Raw genomic sequence first — 24,013 nt, 5'->3', positions numbered from 1 at the left:
CTTTTTTTGTTTGTTTCCTAGCCCATGATGGATTTGGGAGGTAAGGTGGAACTTGTAGTAGTGAGAATCCTGTCAAAAAGAGAGGCACTATAAAGTTATAAAAATAAGTCTTATAGAGCACAGCAGTCTTGCACGGTTTCATGCAAGTACAAATTGCCCCAGATGCCTCTTAAACCAAGAAAGCATATTACAAGTACTAGATGCCATGATGATAATTTTGAGTCCCCCCATCTTAATAAATGGTATTACGAACCACCAACCACCTAGTGGATCAATCAAAATAAAAATTAAAAACAAGAAAACATAGTCACTCTCTTCATTTCATCCTACATATCTAATCCATCAGCAAGTTTTCTCATTCCTAAAAAAAAATCACTGCTGTCAAGTCAATTCTAACTCTTAGCAACCCTATAGGACAGAGTAGAACCATCCTGTAGTGTTTCCAAGGAACCGCTGGTGGATTCGAACTGCAAATCTTTTTAATTAGCAGTGGAGCTCTTAACCACTGCGCCTGGGTCGCTATGAGTTGGAATAGCAAGGGTGTTTTGTTTGTTTGTTTTGTTTTGTTTTTTATCTATCCTAAATCCAAAATATGTTCTGGGTTTGTTCATACACTTCTCTTTACCTCCACTATCACCACTCTAGCCCAAGCCACCACAATTGCTTGCCTGGATCATAGCAATGGTCCCCTAACAGTCTCCCTTCCCCGCCCCACCATAATCCATTTACCTCCCAGAAGTCCAAGCACGCTTTTAAGAACAAACATTAGTATATGCCAATTCCCTGGTTTAAGCCTCTAGTTGCTTTCCTTTCTATCACCTTAAAAAGAAAATCAAAATGCAGTACCCTGTTCCTAAGACCTATATGATCTGACTACTCCGTTCCGGGCAGCCTCGCTCACTGCCCTCCAGCCACACCCTCTTTCTCCCTGATGCGTGAATACTCCTAGACCAAGCCCACCTGAGACCTTTAGCGCTTGCTCTTTTTTCTTTCTGAATAGCTTTCTCCAGATCGTCACAGGCACCAGCTCAAATGTCTCCTGCTCCCACAAATCTTCTCTGACCACTCATTCCAAAGCAGCCGCCCAGTAACTCTATTACTTCAACCTGTTTAAATTGTTCTTACGGCATTGATCCCATCCATTGTCGAGTCGATTCCAACTTGTAGTGACCCTATAGGACAGAGTAGAACTGCCCCGTACGGTTTCCAAGGAGCGCCTGGTGGATTTGAACTGCTGACCTTTTGGTTAACAGCCACAGCTCTTAACCACTATGCCACCAGGGTTTCCAGCATTGATCACGGTCTGATATTTGTTTAATTGATCCTTCACCCCACACTGGAATGTGGTCTTGCTGCTCTCATTCATCCTCTGCCCTCAGTATCTATAACAACGCCAGACACCTAAGAAATGCTTAATAAATATTTGTGAAATGAATGTAAGTGAATATAACATTTTTAAAAAGGGAAGTCATCTACAAACCTTAAAACATTATTACTGAATACATTCATACCCGTTGTCATCAAGTCGATTCTGACTGATAACGACCCTATAGGACAGGGTAGAATTGCCCCATAGCGCTTCCAAGGAGCAGCTGGTGGATTGGAACTGCCGACCTTCTGGTTAGCAGCTGAGCTCTTAACCACTGCGCCACCAGGGCTGCGGATACATACAAGTCACTTATAATCTCACCACTAATTAGTTCCTGCCATTGGCTGAAAGCCTCTGCTCTACCCAATGACAAAGGTTTAGGTTTTTCTCTCAAGCGGGCAGCATGCTGGAGAAGATCTTTTAGAGAGATGAATATGGAGAGCGCAACAGAACAAATCAGAGGGGGAAAGGCAAGAGCCAAAGTGGCCCATTAGAAGTCTGTTTTATCCCTCCAGGCATGAAGTGATGAAGCCTGAACTAGTTAGACGCCATCAAGTGGACTCCAGCTTATGGCGACCCCATATGTACAGAGTTGAACTGCTCGGTAAGATTTTCATTGGCTGCAATCTCCCGGAAGCAGATCGCCAGGCCTGTCTTGTGAGGTTCCTCTGCATGGCTTTGAAACTCCAGTCTTTCAGCTAGTAGTCCAGTGTTTAACCATTTGCGCCACCCGGGAAGCTTGAACTAGTGGCAGGAAAAGGAAGGAACAGTTGCAAACGCCATTATAGTGGAAGAAATAACAGGGTTGGAGGCTGATTAGATTAGCCAAGGGAGCCACAAGGGTGGAGTCCTGTGAGCTCAAAATTTTGGCAATGATCTTCTAAGTCTGCTCTATGTAAATGACAAGCTGCTTGATTTAATAAAGAAACATAAATTCATAAATTGATATAGCAGAATGTTCCTTTTTAATTTGATTTTTCATGTCCATGATAATCATGAAAATCATTCTTTTAAAAGACTTGAAAGGCCAATTAGATATCAATGAACACATCAATTAAAAATTTTAGAGTAATGAAGCTATGCACAGTTTGAATGAATTCATTTAAAAACAACAGTTTGGCATTTTTAGTCTTTTTAACACTTCGATGACTTGACTGAACTTTTCATTTTCACCTATAATAGTTGATGTGTGCATTAATTTTCTGTCTGTTCCAAATCACCATAAATTTAGCAGCTTAAGCACTGTTCTGTAGGTCAGAGTCCAGCACGAATCTCACTGGGCTAAAATCAAGGAGTCAGCAGGGCTGCCTTCCTTTACCGAGGCTCTAGAGAAGAATCAGGTCCCTGGGTGATGCAAACTGCTTGTGCTCAGCTGCTAACCAAAAGGTTGTTAGTTGCCCAGCAGCACGTTAGAAGAAAGGCCTGGTGATCTGCTTCTGTAAAGATTACAGCCAAGAAAACCCTATGGAGCTCAGTTCTACTCTGTAACCCATGGATTGCCATGAGTTAGAATTGACTTGACAACTATGGGTTAGGAGAGAATCAAGTTTCCTTGACTTTTCTAGTTCCTAAAAGCCACTCACATTCATTGGCTCATGGCCCCTTCCTCTGTCTTTAAAGCCAGCTGTGTCGCATCTCTCTAACCCTTCTTCTGTCATTGAATCTTTCTCTCTGACCACAACTGGAAAAGGTTCTTTGATTTTAAGCACCCTAGTGATTATGCTGGGCCTACCCAGAAAATCCAGGATAATCTCTGCATCTCAAGATCCTTAACTTAATCACATCTACACCATCCTTTTTTCATGTAATGTCGTCACAGGATCTGGTGCCTGGCTTGTGGACATCTTTGGGTGGCCATTATTCCACCTAGCATATGTGGTATCACGTATTCATTATTTCCAGCTATAAAACTTATATGTAAATGTTGCTGTTGTCCATTCCTGTGTTTGATAGCTGAATTCTCCTTGTAGCAACTCACAGTCTTGGGAGGAAGAAGCAAATAAAGAGCCTCACTTAATAAATTTTATTTCCAATTTTTTAGAAAGGTATTTTTAAAAATTTAATTTTGGCAAAAATATTCACGTCAACTATACTCAAAGTGAAAAAAATTCAGTCAAGTCATAAAGTGTTAAAAAGATGAAGGAAGGAGGGCAGAAAATGTCAAGTTTAAGCAGGGTGGTCAGGAAGGGTTCCTGAGAAGGAGACATTGGAGAGAAGACCCGAACGAGGTAAGGGAGTGAGCCATGTGGGTCTCTGGGGAGGAGCAGCAAGGTAAAGAAAGGCCTTGAGGGTGAGCAGCCTGGTCTGGTGTGTTGAATTGTGTCCCCAAAAAGATATGTTGAAGTCCTAACCCCCAGTACCTATGAGGTAAGCTTGCTTTGAAATAGTAAACACAAGCTCGTACTGGCACAAACAGTTAAGTACTCAGCTACTAAGTGAAGAGTGGCTAGTTCGAACCTACCTAGAGTTGCCTTGAAAGAAAGGCCTAACATTGTATTTTAGAAAGATCACAGCCATTGAAAACTCTGTGAAAGACAGTTCTACTTTGATACACGTGGAGTTACCAAGAGTCGGAATCTACTTGATGGCAACTGGTTGGTTAAGGCTTTTCCTAGCCTGTGCTCAGCACAGTTCACTGGTATCCTTCCAATCAGCAGTGACTTTTCTATGATAAGGGTGGTGGCTCTGGCCTCAATCACTAAGAGGCTCCAATTCCAGGGGGGAAATCAGTTTGTAACGCTGACACGCGGTACCCAAAGAGTTGTAAAAATTCCAGCTGAATTCCCCTCCCCAAAACACACATACATAAAGAGTGTGCCCTGCCCCACCAATTCAAAACAGCTGGGCGCCACGGCCTTGCCAAGCCGACACATAAAATTAACCATCACACCTACCCTGGGTTTGACTGAAGTCCCTCGAGTCTTCCCCAGCAGCTCTACCTAACCAGACCTCAGGGTCCAGAATACCTTTTACTCTTAGGCAAATCAACTTTTGTCTGTGCCAAAGATCGGTTTCCCCAAGTAGCAACCTTGCTGGAGCAATAAAGTTCAGTTACCCCCAAACCCCGAACAATGGATGTCTGTTATCCCTATATTAAACTACTGAAGGGGCCACTCAAAAAATGGCACAGCAGAGAGGAAATAGAAGATGAGCTTCTCCTGATAACACATATACCCAGGCGTTTCAGATTAAAAAGAAAAGGTGGACGGCAAAATCAGATAATGCAGGGTGGGCTATTTGTATTTGACATGTTTTATTTGATCTGCCTGAACATAATAATATATTTCATTAATTTCCTCTTCTGTCTGATACGAGCGAGCCCTGGGAGACTTGAATAATTAAGATGTGCAGACAGTAAGTAGTACAGATAGTGTAGCTCCTCTTTAAATATGTCGGCTACTGACAGAGCTTTCAGAAAGATAATTTGATATGGGAACTCCAATGTCTGCTCACTTAGAAGTGTTTGTTAGGAGCTCATTGCCTTAAAGATCCCCGCCCCCCCCCCCCCCCAAGCAAGAAGAAAATCTTACTGGTCAAAGTCATTGTTCGGGAAGCAGTGAGTTTCTGTTGATGATGATAGAAAACGTAGCAACGATTCTTGGTGATGGTTGCACAACATGATGAACGTAATTTATATCACTAAATTGTACATGTGAAAAACATTGATTGGCAGATGCTGTGTTATATATATAATGTATATATATTTTTTTTTTAAGAAGAAGATTCATAGAAATCAACCTGATTTCCAAAGAAATCAACCTGTTTCTTCCTTTGTGTTAAAAAGAAGTGATGGCAGGATGTATAATTTATTCTTAATTGTGTATTATAGCTTAGAGACATAATGCTATCAGACACATGATTTAAATAAGCTGGGAGAACATTCCACTCATCAGAACTGTTAAACTATTTATGAAGTAACAGTTTGGGGAGAGGCTGATCCCGGCTGGCAACACCCGTGACTGTCTTAATCTCCAGATCAGCCTCCACGGGTCTTTTAGTCTGGAGCTTATTGAAAAACCTCAATTTCCTCTCAGAAGGGAGAAATGATTAGGTGTCTATGCTCTCGGACTCTGAATCATGTTTGCCTAAACCAGGGATGGCAAATAGGTTTTCATCTAAAAGATCATCTTTGATTGATAATGATTTCTCCATCTCATCCAGCTGGGCCAGGACAAATTGACATCTAAGGGCAATGTCTCCTTGGACATGAGAGGGGCACAAGCAAGGTTGAACCACTTGTTTTATTTACCTCTGTATTCCCAGTGCCTGGAACAGTGCCTGGCTCACAGAAGGCACTCAATAAAAGCTTGTTGAATTAATGAGTGAGTAAACTAATTAATTAATCTATCACCTCTGGTTTACACTTTTGGAAAAGTACAGGGCTACAGAATGCACACAAAATTAAAAAAAAAAAAAATGACACAAAATTAGGAGATGTTAATTCCAGGTCTACCAACTCCCTGTCTGAGTCTCTTCACTGCTGAGTCCCTGTTTCCCTATCTGTAAAATGAATACAGCAATATCTACCCTGGTTTTTGGATAGTTGAAATGATGAGCTCTATTGAAAACCATATACTTTGCCATAGCTGACTCCATTCTTCTGCCACTTTTCCGTCAGCTTTTCAGAATGAACCTGCATTTCCCAGCCTCTCTCAGCCCCAGAGCTTCCTAAAGACAGGCAAGACTATTCTGGAGATGCGGGCCCTACTTGCCTAGCATGGAACCAGCCTTAGAAGACTGGAGAAAGCAAGAATAACAATCAGAATATCCAAAAGAGAGTTTGCAATGAATAGACTCATTGGTGATGAAATTGTTAACCCCTGATCAAAATTACATGGCGAACTTTACAATCACATAATAAAAGGAGAACATGGAAAAATCTAAGTGTTACACGGTGACATTTAGATATAAAAGAAGAGGTTTCCAGAGGTATCTCCTTGACAACCAAAGGCAGAGTGGAGGGAGTATAACCTTCTGCAGCCTGTTTCTGTCAAAACAAACCAGTGCTTCATTACGTCTGCTCTAGGTGTTCCACAAAAATCATATTTATTCATTAGAATAGATTTCCTACTCTGTTTAAATTATTCAGAAATGAATATCCCAGAACATTAGGGAATCATGTTCAAACTTTTTAGGGCAGCATTCCAGCCCATCAATGATCAGGCCCCATTCCTCTCTCATTCTCTCTCCTCTGCTCGAACTTCTCCAAAGGCTTCATCGACTTGGAACAAAATGCTTAGAATGTTAACAAGATCTGCATGATCTGACTGACCCAGGATACCTCCCGAAATGCATCTGCTACCACATTGCCCCTTGCCCACTCCACTACTGTAACATACTGTTCTTTAAATATGCTAAGCGTGGCACCACTGCTAGAACTTTGCATTTACTGGGCCCTCACCCTAGAACACTTTTCACTTAAATATTCACAAGAATCTCTCCCTCACTTCTTTCATGTTCCTGCTTATCAGAGAAGACTTCTCTGGCCATTCTATTTGAATTAACATCTTCCAACACATCTTTCTTGGCTCTGTAATCATTTAAAAATTTTCCTTCATTGTATTTATCACCATCTGACACTTTTTCATATATATGCACGTGTTAGTCTTCTAGCGCTGCTATAGTAGAAATACCACAAGTGGATGGCTTTAACAAACACGTTTATTCTCTCACAGTTTAGGAGACTAGAAGTCTGAATTCAGGGTGCCAGCTCTAGGGGAAGACTTTCTCTGTCTGTTAGTTCTGGTGAAAGGTCTTGTCTTCAATCTTCCCCTGGTCTAGGAGCTTCTCAGCACAGGGACCCCAGGTCCAAAGGACATACCCCCGTCCTGATTTTTCACTCTTGGTGGCATGAGATCCCCCTGTCTCTCTGCTCCTTTCTCTCCTTTATATCTCAAGAGATTGACTCAAGATACAACTTAATCTTGTAGATTGAGTCCTGCCTCATTATCATAACTGCCTCTAATCCTGCCACATTAACTTCAGAGAGGTAGGATTTACAACACAGGAAAATCACATCAGATAATAAAATGGTGGTCAATCACACAATACTGGGAATCTTGGCCTAGCCAAATTGATACACATTTTGGGGTGACACAACTCCAAAATCCATAACAGTGTGTATGTATTTATGTATATATTTATATCTTAGAGTCCCTGGGTGGTTCCAAATGGTTAACACACTTGCCTGCTAACTGAAAGATTGGAGATTTGAGTCCACCCAAAGGTGCCTTGGAACAAAGGCATGGTAATCTACTTCTGAAAACTCAGCCATAGAAAACCCTATGGAGCACATGGGTCAACATGAATCAGAGTCTACTGGATGACAACTTTATTTGCTTATGGTTTATCTCTCCTCATTAGAATGTAAGCCCCATGAAGGCAGGCACTTTGTTTTGATTTCACTGTTATATCCTCAATGCCTAGAGTAGTGCTTGGCATATGGTGTGCATCCAATACGAATTTATTGAAAGAATGAATGAACAGATCTCCTTTACCCAACCTACCCTCCAATTATGTTTAACCACTCTCCGCTCCCAAAACACCTTGTGCATCACACCTCCGTGCCTTTACACACAGCTGGTCCTCCATCTGTAATATCCTCCCCCTTGCTGTTTGTGATTCCCTGATGGATTTCTGTGTACCACATAAAAGAGTGGAATGGTCAGGGAGGAAAGGACAGGAGGTAGGAAAAAGGAACTTGCCAGAAAAAAGGCTGCACTAAAAAAGAATTGTGAGAGGAAACACAGCAAGAATTGGAAGAATAATTTCCTATACAAAAGCAGAAGGAAAAGTGAGAGGGGAGAGACACTGAGGAACCATTCTCCCCAAACCTTAGCCTCATGCCTCAGATGCTGTTTTAAGTATCTGCTTACTTATCCTTTCAGGATCAATTTAAATACCCACCCAGGGTTCCCCCATCCAACCTCCCAGAGTTCATATCTGCCTACAGCCCTGGTTAGGGCCTCCAGTGAGCATTTATTTAACTCTATACTAGAGAAGGATTTTTTACTTCTTTCTCCAACTAAATAGCAAAGTCCTTGAAAAGCAAAGATGTATAGACCTTTGAGATATGACTGAATGCTGACTCCAATACTTAGCACTGTATTTCATTGAATCAAAGCTGACATCCATTGTAAGACACACCATTATTTTCTATACCACTAAAAACAGACAAAATAGTGCCAATTGACTATAAGATGTCATCAGCTGTAAAAGCCACCTTGATTTCAGAGATTGGAAAGTGTGAAAAAGGTGCATCAAAGAATCAATGAGATACAGAAGGTGCGTGGTCTTATACAAGTTGCTAAACCTTTTTGAACTTCAGATTTTCCATTCGTAAAATGAAAACCATACTGTTGCATTCACTCAACAAATAGTTAATGGGTGTTTATGTGTTGGGATTTTTTTTAGTTGAAAGGAACAGGAAATGGGCTGTCTGGTTAGCTTAAACAAAAAGGGGATTTATTGGAAGGATATTAGGAGCTCAGAGAATGACAAGAAGCTGGAGAAGCAGGCTTAGCAGTGGCAGGAACCAGAGGCCTAGGAAACGGGAACCATGGCAACAGCCCCCCCACCCCCCACCCCCAGGAGTCTGATCAGAACAGAGATGCAGGTACTCACCCCTTCCTCTTGTCCTTGGGTAAGTCAGGAGCCTCTGCTGGATGGAGTCTGCCCTCTGGTGTAGGGGTCTGGGGTAGCATCTGTTCCCTTTGGGTTCCATAAAACCAAAACCCATTGCTGTTGAGTTGATTCTGCCTCACAGCAACCCTACAGGACAAAGAAGAACTGCCCCATAAGGTTTTCAAGGTCGTAAGTCTTTACAGAAGCAGATTGACACATCTTTCTCCCACCCTGGTGGGTTCGGACTGCTGACCCTTCAATTAGCAGCCCAGCTGCTTAACCACTGTACTACAAGGGCCTTTTGGGTCCCACAGCAGGAGGCAAACAATCGAATTTGCCATCACACCAAGACCACACACAACAGGAGAGGTGGTTATTCCCCAGAGTGATTTGGGACACTATTAGGAAGGGGGAACACTTAAGAAAAGTTAAAAAAAAAAAAAAAGGCAAATTCCACTCCAAGTTCCTAAAATGTGTCAGGCACTATGTCCCAAAATAAACATGGTCCCTACTGTCTTAGGAGTTACTGTCCAGTGAGGAAGGCAGATGTTACAAAAAAAAAAACAACTTAGGATACTTTCAATGAAAAAAAAGTATTTTCATTTGCTCCATGACAAAGGTACATTTCCCATCCACTTCTTAGAACCCCTTCATTATCCCTCCCTCCAAAAGCATCCCACATGAAATAGAGAGCAGCTGAAAGCACCTTAAAGCAATATTACTGGATAATAATGGTAATAATCGGAAGCATTCCTGAAAACGAGTTTTTAAAGCACCCAACTATTTCAGGCTTTTATAAAGGAAAATGGAGCATCTGGTGGCTTGAGCTAGTAGGAAAGGGGGAAGATAAATACAGCGGTGACAGCTAGCTGACTCCTGCTGTGTAAATATTCCCTGTAGCTGAACAGCAAGCACTAGCATCCAGCCGACTTCTGCTCAAGGCAAATCTGAGCTGTACTCACACCGCGTCAGCTAGACCTATCCCACCTGGGGGACTGGGAATATATGATCATATCCACAGATAGTACATGTTTCAGTAGATTAGGAAAGGTGACTAAAAAGAGAGTGATCACATTCAATCCAATGTGTCAGGAAAGGGTTGGTTTTCTGGCACTTGCCCTCCATTCAGGAGCTTCCTCTCTCTCCATTTTCTTGGCTTGCCTGTCCAATCAGACAAGTTAATTGAAGAAGGACTTCATGTGTCTGTAATTGCAGTTGGGAGGAGAAGTTATCAAGGAGGAGCATTTGCCAAGAACCAACGCTTAAGAGAACCTGAAAGAGAGTTGGCCATCTTGCCATGAGGTGTGCTTCACCTATAAGATCATGACAGGAAAGCTTCCCATGATCAAGGCTGGCAAAGAGTAGACCCTTGGAAGAGGGAGGCTTGGAATAAGGGTCATTGTGGTAATAATTTGAATAATGAACACTACCATATATTAAGTGCTTACTTTGTACCAGGACTGTGCAAGACAACTTATAGGCATGCATTATCTAATTTCATATTTCCATTAACCCCATGAGATCAGTGCTAATACATACAACATTGACAGATGATGAAACAGGTTGAAAAAGGGGTTATAAGATGCTTCCAACGTTACTCAGATGGTTACACTAAGCACTCTTAGGATTAAGGGGCTTTCATGATATGAAGCACTCCATTCCCAGATAGGGCACACACACACATGCACATTTACATACACACAAGGACACACACATGCCTTTCTTGCTCATTGAGCTGCCTATATACATTACTAGAACAACCCAGCAGGCTGGCCTGTATTTTCCAAGATTTTGACTAAACTCTGGCTGCGTGCCCCTCAAGAATCCACCTTTACGTAACTGAGAAGGTATGGTTTCTAAATGTAGGCTTTCATAAAGAAATATTGCCATCTGGTGGACATGTGGTCACACTTTTAAGAACCTCCATGAGAAAGCCTTAACAACAATGGAAAGTGTGAGGCATTTTGAACTTGGGATGTTCTCTTTTAGCCTCACCTATTTCAGCCTCAGTTGTAGGGCCCTTGTATGTATTATACAGTAGAATGGGTTTATTCTTTCTATAAGCACATATCAGGCTACAAAATTTATGTTCATCAACATAACCTCTATTGACTGCCTACCACTCCCATACAAATCAAGTTTACCTCTCATTTCCCCAGTCTTGGTAAATGTCACCTCCATCAACTTGGTTGTTCATTCAAGAAACCCAGGAGTCATTTTTGACACCTCTCTCTTTCTCACTCACCCCCGTGTATAGTCCTTCATCATGTCCTATCAATCGTATCCACAAAATACACTCAGAGCTTCCAATTTGCTCATTCTTTTGGCTGCAATTCTATCTCAAACTACAATCTCTTGCTTGGATGGATATAGTAGCCTCCTACCTGATTTTACACAAGTTCAAGTTGAAATTGAAGAAAATTAGAACAAGTCCACGAGAGCCAAAGTACAGTCTTGAGTTTAGACACCTGAATTTAGACACCATCTCAAGAATAGATTTGACACATTGAACATTAATGACTAAAGGCCAGATGAGTTGTGGAATGACATCAAGGATATCATAAATGTAGAAAGCAAGAGGTCATTAGAAAGACAGGAAAGAAAGAAAAGACCAAAAATGGATGTCAGAAGAGACTCTGAAACTTGCTTTTGAATGTCAAGTAGCTAAAGCAAAGGAAGAATTGATGAAGTAAAAGAGTTGAACAGAAGATTTCAAATGGTGGCTTGAGAAGACAAAGTAAAGTATTATGATGACATGTGCGAAGAGCTAGATAATGAAAACTAAAAGGAAAGAACACACTCTGCGTTTCTCAAGCTGAAAGAACTGAAGAAAAAATTCAAGCCTCGAGTTGCAATACTGAAGGATTCTATGGGGAAAATATTAAATGACTCAGGAAGCATCAAAAGAAGATGGAAGGAATACACAGAGTCACTATATCAAAAAGAATTGGTTGCCGTTCAACCATCTCAGGAGGCACTATATGAGCAGGAACCAAAGGTATGGAAGGAAGAAGTCCAAGCTGCATTGAAGCGATTGGCGAAAAACAAGGCTCCAGGAGATGACAGAATACCAATTGAGATGCTTCAACAAACAGATGCAGCGCTGGAAGTACTCACTTGTATATGCCAAGAAATTTGGAAGACAACCTGCCCAACCGACTGGAAGAGATCTGTATTTATGCCTATTCCGAAGAAAGGTGATCCTACAGAATGCAGAAATTATAGAACAATATCGTTAATATCACACACAAGCAAAATTATGCTGAAGGTCATTCAAAAGTGGCTGTAGCAGCATACAGACAGGGAACAGCCAGAAATTCAAGCCGGATTCAGAAGAGGATGCAGAATGAGGGATATCATTGCTGATGTCAGATGGATCCTCATTGAAAGCAGAGAATACCAGAAAGATGTTTACCTGTGTTTTATGGACTATGCAGAGGCATTCGACTGTGTGGATCATAACAAATTATGGATAACATTGTAAAGAATGGGAATTCCAGAACACTTAATTGTGCTCATGAGGAGTCTGTATGTAGATCAAGAGGCAGTTGTTCGAACAGAATGAGGGAATACTGCATGGTTTAAAGTCAGGAAATGTGTATGTCAGGGTTGTATCTTTTTACCGTACCTATTCAATCCATATGCTGAGCAAATAATCCGAGAAGCTGGACTATATGAAGAAGAAGGGGGCATCAGGATTGGAGGAAGACTCATTAACAACCTGCATTATGCAGATGACTTGACTTGCTTGCTAAAAGTAAAGAGGACTTGAAACACTGCTGATGAAGATCAAAGACAACAGTCTTCAGTATGGATTAGACCTCAACATAAATAAAGCAAAAATCCTCACAACTGGACCAATAAGCAACATCACAATAAATGGGGAAAAGATGGAAGTTGTCAAGGATTTCATTTTACTTGGATCCACAATCAACACCCGTGGAAGCAGGAGTCAAGAAATCAAAAGACACATTTCATTGGGCAAATCTGCTGTGAAAGACCTCTTTAAAGTGTTGAAAAGCAAAGTTGTCACCTTGAAAACTAAGGAGCGCTTTAACAAACGGAAATTTATTCTCTCAGTCTAGGAGGCTAGAAATCCGAATTTGGGGTGCTGGCCGCTGGGGAAGGCTTTCTCTCTCTGTTGGTTCTGGGGGAAGGTCCTTGTCATCAATCTTCCCCTGATCTAGGAAATTCCCAGGGCAGGGACCTGGGGTCCAAATGATGTGTTCCACTCTTGGTGCTTCTTTCTTGGTGGTATGAGGCCCCTTTTCTCTCTGCTCAATTCTCTCTTTTATATCTCAAAAGACATTAACTCAAGACACAGCCTAATCCTGTAGATTGAGTCCTGCTTCATTAACATAACTGCCTCTAATCCTACCTCATTAACATCATAGAGGTTAGGATTTATAACACAGAAGGTAATCACATCAGATCACAAAATGGTGGACAACTACACAATAATGAGAATCATAGCCTAGCCAAGTTGACACACATTTTGGGGAGACACAATTAAATTCCTACCACTAGCCTTCTTTGCATTTACATAACACCTTAAGTCTTTCCTTACCTCAGGGCCTTCACACATACTGTACCCTTGGGTTAAAACACTCTGGCTCCACTGCACTTGAATATTTCTCACTCGTTTTTCATAACTTGAAAATACTTGACTCTCAGTGTAAATTAAGTCTTCATTATTCTTTTTTAGTGGCATTTTTTTTTCACAACACATCATTTTTTGTAATTATACATATATGTGTGTGTGTGTTTCTTTAAATTTTTTTTCCAACTGCTAATGTACCTTAAGATCATAATTTCCATGATGGAAAAAGGCATATCTGTTTGGTTTACCTTTGCCTTCCTGGTGCCTAGCATAGGGCCTTTATGTATAGAAAGTGTTCAGCAAATATTTGTAAGGTGATTGGATAAATGAGTAAATGATTGAAAGATTCATAGTCTGTTAGAATATAATCATTGTGTCATAATTACATTTTACCTTTTTGAAGTTTTTTCCATATCCTTGATCTTATTTTATTCTTACACACATGTGTGCACATACACACACACAGCCTAGGCAATAGATAGGCCAGTTTCATAGTACCTGTCTTATAGTAGAAGCTTGATAGATTCGTGGTGAATAAATAAATAAAATAACAGATGGAAAAACAGAAAGACAGAAAGCTTTCTATTATGCCCAGTATTACTACTGTTAGTTGCCATCAAGTCGATTCTGACTCTTGGCAACCCCTAATCCCTACATTCTTTTAGCATATGATTTATTCAAAGCACTTGTTTTCATTTCATCAGAGAGGTTACACACATGGCCAATAAGCACATGAAAAGATGTTTAACATCATTAGCCATTAGGGAAATGTGAATTAAAAGCACAATGAAATGTCACTGCACATCTATCGGAATGGTTAACATAAAAAAATAGTGATAACACCAAATGCCAGTAAGGATGCAGAAAAACTAGATTACTCACACATTGCTGATGGGTGAGGAGGGAGATGGGCTTGTCTCTAAAAGGACAACATTGAGGATCCATGAAGTGATGGAACCACTCTGTATTTTGGCTGTATCACATTGATATCCTGGATGCCATATTATACTATAAGCCTGTTGCCATTAGGTTGATTCTGACTCTTAGTGACCCCATAGGACAGAATAGAACTGCCCCATAGTGTTTCCAAGGAGCAGCTGGTGGGTTTGAACCATTGACCTTTTGGTCTGCAACTGTACTTCTTAACCACTGCGATATTGCCATTGGAGGAAACCAAGTAAAGAGTACAGAAGATCTTTCTCCATTATTCCTTATAGCTGCATATTGTAAGAACAAAAATTTTTATCTCAATAAAAAATCTACTACCCATTGTACTCCTACCTTGGTGGTAGGAGATGCCAGATGCAGCAACTTGTCTTCTCTATGAGAAGTATCCTGGCATGCCCCCATCCCTAGAAATTGCATAGCAATGGCAGTCTCCTGAATTTTCGTGGAGTTTATTTTCCACCCTCTGGCACTGGTGTCTTACATTTGAGTCCTAGGTATTTATTTGCACCTCCCATAGTGATCCATTGCATTAATGCAATGAGAGGAAAAATTTGACAAGGTAGTAATATATTTGTCTATTCTCTTACCTAAGTGTTTCTGCCATCCAAATACTCTCTTCATGCTGAAGCAGTGCCATCTATGATATTGGCAATGACACAAGTCACAAATCTTCACAACCTCCAGACATAGTTTCAGTATGGAGGACACAGAGAAGAGATGTGGAGAACCACCTCCCTGGAACCTGAACAGTGTTAATCATGACAGAGGATGTTTATGGACACAGGTTGCATTGTGCCAGCACTGAGCACTGAATACGAATGAAAGAGTTTCCCATATGTTCTTTAACACATGTTGGATTTACTTATCTGTTCATTCATTTTGATTGGTAGACTCTCTAAAGCGCAGGCCCCACTAGAAAGCCATGACAGAGGCCCCTTCTACCTGGGTCTAAAGTCAGTATTACCTGGCAAGAAACAGATCATTAATTTGATGAGGGAGAAGACACAGGTCAAGGGATTCCGTTGATGTAGTCCATTCAGGCCAGGCTTCTGGGGAACCAAGCAAGATAAAGAAGGGCAAATGGGTCCAGAGAAGCAAACAAAATATACGACATAATTGATTTAAAATCTAAACAAAATAACTCAAGCCCTTGTACCTAAGCGACTGCAAAAAAACCCAGCTACCTTTTCCGAAAACTAGTCTAAGAATACCTGGTAAATACAGGATTCCTGGTAAATATATACATCTTCGCTGGCACCTGCCCATCCGACTCAAGACAAATGCTCCATACTGCTCTGTTGGTTCCTTCTCATCATCTCATAACTGCTTCTGCAGGCTGCTATTTTGTTTCTGTATTGCTTTGCCCCAAGTATGGACACAACCCTTCCTTCTCTTCCCTAAATCACTAGCTGGATTGTATTTGTTAACCAACTTCACAAGGATCTCCTAACGGAATTAGGATACATTGCACGAAGACAGCTTAAAGCCCAGTTTTAGACATTACTGTTAGAACCCATGGACCATTCCCCAGTCATTGTCAGCACCTTCCTAGCTTTCACTGATTCGGGCCCATTTACTGCAGCCCACTGTTGTTGTTGTTAGGTGCCGTGGAGTCAGTTTCAACTCATAGTCACCCTACAGGACAAGGTAGAACTGTCCCATAGCGTTTCCGAGGAGCGGCTGGTAGATTTGAACTGCTGACCTTTTCGTTAGCAGCAGAGCTCTTAACCACTACGCCACCAGCAGCCCATTCCTACTCAGATCAAAGTCTTCTCTCCTATTTTCTCTCCTCAGAATCTTTGTTCCTCCTTTAATACATTTTATGACTCACAATTATCACCTTCCAAGGTCAGGAAAACAAAAAATCAGTTAACTTCAGAATAACCTCTCTACTCAAGGAGAATATCTTTTTTAATTTTATTATCTTTTGATTTTAGTATATCTTTGTTTTGACCACTCCTGCACAATCTAAGCCCTAAATCTTGTTTTATGTATAACCAAAGAGCCCATTGAAGTGTTTTACAAACAAAAGCAGTTTTCCCTCTCTGAAATTATATCAACAAACTTCCTAGAGCAGTATTTTTCAAATTGAGGGTCTCATCCCATGAATAGGTCAAGAAACCAATTGAGTGCGCTGCAACCAGCATAGATTTAAAAGATAAGATATAAGAAAAAAATAAGAGTGCATGATATATAGTAAAAATAATGTTCAAAATGTCTATTACTCTGGGTTGTAGTTTTAAAAAATGTTTTGAAAAGCACTCTTCACCCTAGAATACAGAACCAGCTAAGAGCAGTTTTTAAAATATTAACATATTTTATCTCCACCACTCAGAAATGTTAAGAAGGGAGTTTCTTTTCTCTTTTTCCTGTGTTTCCACCTCGATTACAGAAGAAAGAATATTTCCATCCTGCTTCCAGGAGAGAGACCATTCCCACGTACAATGTCAGCCCCATTCTAGGCCCTTCCACAGCTTCACCCAAAGATGGAGCAGGTCCTAATTTGAGTGAGTGGTTGGAGTTTGGTTCACATTGGGCCACTTCTTCATGGCTGCTCCGTTTATTACCTTGCATCCTCTTATTCTTCCTGTGTCCCTATGGAAATCACAACATGGGGACCAGCTGCCTCTCTGAAGGAAACCTAGCAATACTAGTCCTCTCTGTCCAGTTTTCTGGTTTGCAACCAAGTGGGTGAGTAACAGTAGCCTTTCCCTCTGAAAAGGTTGGGTCAGTGGATTAGAACCTGTTCCACAGGCCTAGTTCTTCCAGACTTGCCTAGTCTCCACTTGAGGGGGTAGGAAACCCTGTGTTGACTTCCAGACCCAAACTTCATGCTCCAGCTCAGCTAAATAGAGAATCCTTACTATTCTATCAATCAAATCTGTTTTTTGCTTCTGTCTTTGTTTTCTAATTGGCTATTAATCCTTAGAAATGTAGCTCCCTCACCAGGAGGCCTTGAAGGGTAGAGACACCAAAATCCTGCTTCAAACCCCTAGCGAGGAATGCATATGACTTTGATAGTAAATAAACCAGGCCCATTTTATGAATATTTTATAATCCGACTTACTCATTTGCTATAAGACCTTAGGTAAATTTTTAATCTCTCTTAGTCTTGCATTTAAAAAATAAAGTGATAGAACCTGATATCTCACCCATAAAATGGGGATAATGACACCTGTGTGATAGTGTGGTAGAATATATTATGAGTTAAAATGTATACAATTATTAGGACAGCGCCTTGCACACAGTAAGTGCTTAATAAATGTTAGCAGTAAGTGTTCCAATGATTTTCATCCACCTCTTTAAAAAACACTATTTTATAAATCACCATACATATACACAATGATTAAAAATTTAGTCCAAAATACTCTCTAATCATGGATATGAAAGCAAGGAAAACATGATGGTAAACAGTAGAAGTAAAAAGAAAAAAATGTGATTTGAAGGAATAGAAAGTAAAATAAGGCATGTTCTAAGGACAAACAGAGAGAGAATGAGCCATGACTATGGAAGCCTAGAAACCTTGAACCTTGTGTACCTTTCTGTGGTCTCATTCCAAATTCAAGAAACACAGATTCACAGAGATGTGACTATCATGCAAGCAGAACTTAGTACTACCTACACCCAGATTAACACAGTTTTTACCTATCAAGCAAGCAGCTTTGTACTGGTGTAAGTGTTGCTGGAACACGATTAAACATAGTTGATTAAACATACCTCTATTTCTTCCCAAAATCCTACTAAAATACCATTAAATGAAAAGGTATAAATCCACAAGAACATAGAACACGGGAAAGAAGACTACAACACACAAGAGATGAACAAGTGGCAAACTGACTTAACAAACCAAAGAAAGCTGAAATACAAAAATCTGGTGATGAATGTCAATAAAAAGCAAGGTGGTTAATTCCACTGAAAGCCATAAAGACTCAGGAATTGGAGGCACCAACCAATTCTAAAGGTAGGAATGTGTGCTGGGGCTCAAATACAGGAAGATTGGTTGAAAGTCTTTATCAGGAGCAGTTAGACCTCAAGATCCCTGCAGCCAACCACCCTCCCTCACTCTGGCAGAAGGCTGGAAATTTATTCCAGTTAGAATGCAAGCTCCATGAGGGCAGGTGTTTTCATCTGTTTTGATTGCTGGTAGGTCCCCAAGCACCTAGAGTTACAGTTGGCATGAAGCTCAAAGAGGATACTCAATAAATGCTGGTTGAATTAATGAATGATCTGGTATTCAGGGAATGTGGACCCCAGTCACAGTTCAGTGCGGTGTACTGTTCCAAAAACAAGTTGTTGTTAGGTGCCGTTGAGTCGGCTCCGACTCATAGCAATCCTATGTACAACAGGACGAAACACTGCCCAGTCCTGTGCCATCCTCACAATTGTTGTTATGCTTGAGCCCATTGTTGCAGCCACGATGTCAATCCACCTCGTTGAGGGTCTTCCCCTTTTCCACTGACCCTGTGCTTTGCCAAGCATGATGTCCTTCTCCAGGGACTGATCCCTCCTGACAACATGTCCAAAGTATGTAAGACGCAGTCTCACCATCCTTGCTTCTAAGGAGCATTCTGGTTGTATTTCTTACAAGACAGATTTGTTCGTTCTTCTGGCAGTCCATGGTATATTCAATATTCTTCGCCAGCACCACAATTCAAAGGCATCAGTTCTTTGATCTTCCTTATTCATTGTCCAGCTTTCCCATGCATATGATGCGATTGAAAATACCATGGCTTGGGTCAGGCACACCTTAGTCTTCAAAGTGACATCTATCCTCCATGGGTGACCCTGCTGGTATCTCAATACCTGTGGCATAGCTTCCAGAATCACAGCAACACGCAAGCCCCCACAGTACAACAAACTGACAGACACTTGGGGGCTGAAAACAAGAGGATTCAGTAAATATCAAGATTTAAAAGCAAACAAAAAACAGCATGATGAGACTTCTGGGCTCCTAGCATGCTGACAGTTAGGCTTAAACCCTTCTCTGGTGTTTGACCCTCTCTTCTCCATAAGAAAAGAGAAACAAATAGAGTCCTGCAGACAAAATGACCAAATCTCTGCTGTATCACCCTATGCCCACCTTGAAAATAAGCCCTGCCCACACATACAGAGGTTCCAGTCAGAATCAGCCAAGGATCCGCAGACCTTGGAGGAAAGCTGCTAATGTGAAAGACGCAGATAAAAACAAGCAAACAGAGAAAAATAAATAAAAACAAAGTCAAAGGAACCAACAGAGACAATGCAAAGGACTGAAGAAAACTTCCAAGAAAGGATATCCTTAATACCCTTAAGGAGGTGAGAAGATACTGCAACCACTTAACTGGAACATTCACTATCAAAAAATAAAGCGTGTACGTGTATGGGAGGGGGGCTTTAGAGGGTACAAGTTCTTTTAAAAAATGCCAAGAAGACACAAACAACCGTCAATAAAAAGAGACTCCATTAGAATGTGCATTTTACATTGTCCATGATGTGTGTCAGGAATTCAGGAATGATTCAAGTGAGCAATTCATTTCTAATGCACATGGAGTCCCCCGGGAAGGTCTGAGCCAGAGGTTCCACTTCAAAAGATGGCTCCTTTATTTACACATCTGACATCTTGATGCTCCTTGCCCTGTCTGATATGTGCGCGCACACACACACACACACTTCTGTGTTGTAGCTTAGGTTACTTAATTGCTATTTTTGTAAAACACTCTTAAGGTAAATAAGTAAGCACACCTAAAATTCTTTACCCTCATTAGTAAATCAGTCTGCTAACATGTATTGACTGAGCCTAAGGAAATATTCATGGCCTTGGAATCATTGTTCTGGATCCATATTTTAGTCATTAAGTGGAGCTATCAGGTCTCACACAGAAGAACTAAATAGAGCAAGTAGACTCATGTCCTGAAACCAAATGATCTGTAGACAAAATTCAGCGCGTGGTAAATTTACAATGTGTTATGCAAATGTGTGGAAACCCTGATGGCGTAGTAGTTAAGAGCTGCGGCTGCTAACCAAAAACTCTGCAGTTTGAATCCATCAGATGCTCCTTGGAAACCTTATGGGGCAGTTCTACTGTGTCCTACAGGGTTGCTATGAGTCGGAATCTACTTGACTGCAATGGGTATACAAATGCTTTGTGTAGTAGTTAAGAGCTATGACTGCTAACCAAAAGGTTGGCAGTTTGAATCCACCAGGTGCTCCTTAGAAACCCTATGGGGCAGTTCTACCCTATCCTATAGGGTTGCTATGAGCTGGAATTGACTTGACAGCAACAGGTTTGGTTTGGTTTTGGATACAAATGTGAGTGAGGGCTTACTAACAGTTGTGGACTGGATACCGTCTGCTTAAACTCCTTTTCAATTTCAGCTTGCTGTGAAAGTTGCTTTCTTATAATGAAGCTTTGTTATGTTTTTAATTTTTGTTTGTTTGGGCTGAGGGGAAGGACACAATCAGAGATTCCTCTCAGAGATGCCTCATAGGAAGGTTAATATGGCCTCACTTAGGGGGATTTGAAGAGAGACTAGATCTGTGATTTCTAAACACTTAGATTATGTATCTCATAAGTAAAGACTTGGAGCATGCAGTTCCAACATGTCTCTTTATTTATGAAATACATATTTGAAATACTATACTAACAAAAGGAAAAGACAAAAAATAAACATAGCTATATTTTTTTTTTATGATTTCTAATATTTTTATCCTGCATGGCTGCACTCCAGAGGACTATCTTGGAGACAACTGGACTAGAGTCAGGAAGACCAGTGGGGAGCCGTTTGCAATAATTATGTGAAGTTTTTAAGGAAATTGCTCAGTTGTCAAGTTTTTTTGTTAGGATACTGCTTAATTAGTTAAGAATGTTGGTAGAGGTAGTACCCTAACCTTCCTCTTTTAGGAAGGAGGATTAGGCATACTATTATGTGACAGGAGCATTGAACACTGGTCCTAGTGTTACCAGCCTCAGAAAGAGTTCAGGGTGGTAACTCCATTGTGAGACATAATTAATATTTGTAAAGGGCTTTGAGCCAATCAGATTAAGAGGCAGGGTCAAAGGCAAGGTTCATTATGACTGCCAGGTTCCTGAATTCCAAGCAGATTCCAAAAATGTGACCTAATCCTCATAAATAAGCCAGAAGGTTTGGCTGACTTACAGACAAATATAGTAGCTTGAGTAAAGTCACCAGTGTCCCATCCCCAGGGACCTTACACTGTAACCACATAGAACTTGGCCTACATCTTTCTGGTTTCAAAATAGGAGCCTCTGCTCTCAGAAAAAAATGGTCCAGTTTCCTTACTTGGAATTCAAGGTCTTCCATGATCTGGCCCTGGTCTAGCTTTTACTCATTCATTCAATATTTAATGAGCACTACTGTGTGTTAAGCAATGTTACAGGTGCTGGAGATACAGTAGTATACAAAACAGATTTTGTTGAGAAATACAGACAATTACAGATAAATAGATAAATTAAAAAACTAATACTAGATAATGATGTGGGAAAAAAAGAATAAAGCCTAGTTTAGGGTGACTGGGGGAACTTCTGCTTCCAGTCAATAAGAAGTCAAGGCACTGGTTTTACCTTCTCACCTGGAACAATCAAACACAAACAAAACATATGAAACAATAGTTTACATTAAGCAACAAAGGACAGTGCTGCAAGATGGAAAACAAATGAGATAATCCTTACAAGGCCCCCAGGTTATTGCCTTGAGGGAGTTTCCAGGCCGCAGCATAGAGGGAGGAATCTGGTGGACTCCCTGAGGTGAAGAGATGCAAATGAAAGTTCAGGGATATGGAGGCAGCTAGAATTTGCAGGACAGAGTACCAGTACCACAGAAAGGGAAACCCAGAGACTTTAACTATGATAATGACTATGCATAGTGATGGGCACATGCATGTGAAGCAACTACCTGAGGCCAGGAAAAAACCATCTGCAAAGATCAGAGGTAACAGTGGTTGATGCTCACACAGGCCAGGAATAGTGTCCATTCCTACCAGCCAGACTAGAAATGTCTCAAGATTTATGGGGCATTGGAGAGGATGCAGTGGTCCCTGGTAGGACAGTGGTTAAAGTGCTTGGCTGTTAACCAAAAGGTCAGCAGTTCAAATCCACCAGATGCACCATGGGAGAAAGATGTGGCAGTCTGATTCTATAAAGATTTACAGCCTTGGAAACCCTGGGGGTGGTAGTTCTACTCTGTCCTATGGAGTTGCTATGAGTTGAAATTGACTCAACAGCAGTGGTGTTTTTTGGGGTAGAATACACACACAGGTCTTGGTTCAACAGGGGAAGATATTAACCCTAGAATAATAGCTGCTATAATCCCACCAAATAAATTTTAAAAGTAAGACCTGAAAGAACAAATTTGTTTCCAAGTAACTCACTACAGAACAAAGCTTATGTATATTACCGGGGAAAAAAAGCTCAAGAAGATTTATAGGACTACAAAAATATCCAGCACCCAACAAAGTAAAATTTACAATATCTGGTATACAATCAAATATTACCAGACATACAAAGAAGCAGAAAATATTACCTATAATTAGGAGATAAATTGATCACTTGAAACTAGCCCAGATTTACACAGATGTTAGAATTAGCAGACAAAGACATTAAAACAATAGTAACTGTATCCCATATGTTCAAAAAGTGGCATAGAGACATGGAAAATAAAAAGAAGACCCAAATTAAACTTCTAGAGATAAAAAGTGAGATGAAAAATACACTAGATGGGAATAATGGTAAAATAGACATTACAGAAGAAAAGTTAGTGAACTGGAAGATGGCAATAGAAACTATCCAAATCGAAACATACAGATAAAAGAGAATTAAAAATAAACAAGGCATCTGGGAGCTGTGGTACAATTTTAAGTGGTCTAATGTATGTATAATTGGAGTCCTCAAATAATGGGAAAGGAGACAAATTATTTTGAGGAAATAATGGCCAAAATTTTTCCAAATTTGACAACAACCATAAGCTTACAGATCCTAGAAATGCAACAAAGCCCAAGAACAAGAAACATGAAGAAAACTATACTAATGCACATACACTTAGATTGCTTAAAAGCAGTGATAAAAAGAAAACCTTAAAAGCAACCAGAGGGAAAAAGACACTTTACATAAAAATAAAGATAACAATAATTTTCACATCAAAAAGAAGAGTAAGTGAGAAGGCAATGGAATTACATCTTTAAAGTGATTTAAAAAAAATAACTCTTACAAATATTGGCAAAATAAAAACTTTTCAAACATAAAAGCTGACCTACGCTATAAGAAAATTAAAGAAAGTCTTTCAGGCAGGAGGAAAATGATATCAGATGGAAATACGTGTGTATACACAAAGGAACAGAGAAATGGTAAATAAATTGTTTATTGTATGCCAACTATACCTTAGTAAAGCTGTTTAACATAAAATGAGTGACAAAGGAGAGTGGGAAAGTGCTACCGTGTATGATTTGGAGTTTCATCTTCTCCTCTCCACAGTCTCCCT

This window comes from Loxodonta africana, chromosome 3 (assembly GCF_030014295.1).
Source record: "Loxodonta africana isolate mLoxAfr1 chromosome 3, mLoxAfr1.hap2, whole genome shotgun sequence".
NCBI classification, from domain to species: domain Eukaryota; kingdom Metazoa; phylum Chordata; class Mammalia; order Proboscidea; family Elephantidae; genus Loxodonta; species Loxodonta africana.
The sequence above is the reverse complement of the archived record's forward strand: the minus strand, read 5'-3'. Positions refer to the sequence as shown.